The 992-nt window shown below is 44.2% G+C and overlaps 1 protein-coding gene across 1 annotated transcript in view; it reads right to left on the bottom strand.

The window, feature by feature from the left end:
• SERPINF1 (serpin family F member 1) overlaps positions 1-992 on the bottom strand; it is a 7,470-nt gene that overhangs the window by 1,513 nt on the left and 4,965 nt on the right. The gene's annotated exons all lie outside the window — the stretch shown is intronic.

Raw genomic sequence — 992 nt, 5'->3', positions numbered from 1 at the left:
AAAAAAAAGAATTGCCCCTCTAGGCAATTGCTTTCTGGCAGCAAGTCCCCTCCTGCTGTTCCCTCAAAAAGTCTGCTATTGCCTTTTCTTCTGCCTAATGCTGACTGAGGGCGCTCTGGTAACGTGGTGCCTAAGGCACTTGACTGCTAACCAGAAGGCTGGTGGTTCAAACCCACCAGCCACTCCTGGGAAGGAAGGTTGGGCAATCTCCTTCCGTAGTGATACTGCCTTGGAAACCCAAGGAGGGGTCGCTATAAGTCAGGTCCTACTTGAAGGCGCATAACAGCAACAACAACAGTGCCGACCAAAGGTGAATTGGCTGAATGGCAATTCTGAGGAGCTAGAAATGAAGCCCAGATCTGTGTTTTCTCCCAGGGTCAGTCTGTGGTGTTTATTAATCATCTTTTATGTACACAGCACTGGACTAGAAATGGGGGCATTGGATACAGAAGCAGCAATAAAATGGGTCTTTGAGCACAGGTTCTTAACCTAAGGTCTGTGGAATGAATGGTGTCGGGGGTCCTGAGAGCCTCTGAAACCATATACAGAAATGTGTGTGTGCATACATGGCAGTTGTGTAGAGAGTTCAGGAGCTTTTGTTAGATTCCCAAAGAGACACATAGCTTGACTGAGAATTGAAAGAATTCAGATATACACGAAAGACAGAATGTCAGCAATTTGGAGTTTGTGACAGTTTTCCAGAGTTTTGCTTCGAATTCTATAAATAAAATGTTTCAATAAATGAAAAGAAAGAACACCAACATTTGAGTGCCCACTCTTGAGGGCCCATTTCACATTACCTTATTAACCCTTACAACAGGATCCTTAAACAACACTTTCAATAACTAGCCCCCTTCTAGTTTAAGAAGAGGAAGGGCTCAGAGAGGTTATTAGCTTGCTCCAAGTCACACAGCAGGTAAAATTTAGTCAACCGTCTGATCTTAAAGCTCATCCTACTTCTACTATGCAATTCTGGCTACGCTTGTCTTCTC

This window comes from Orycteropus afer, unplaced genomic scaffold (assembly GCF_000298275.1).
Source record: "Orycteropus afer afer isolate SDZICR_OR568_19922 unplaced genomic scaffold, OryAfe1.0 scaffold00042, whole genome shotgun sequence".
Taxonomy (NCBI): domain Eukaryota; kingdom Metazoa; phylum Chordata; class Mammalia; order Tubulidentata; family Orycteropodidae; genus Orycteropus; species Orycteropus afer.
The sequence above is the reverse complement of the archived record's forward strand: the minus strand, read 5'-3'. Positions and strand labels throughout refer to the sequence as shown.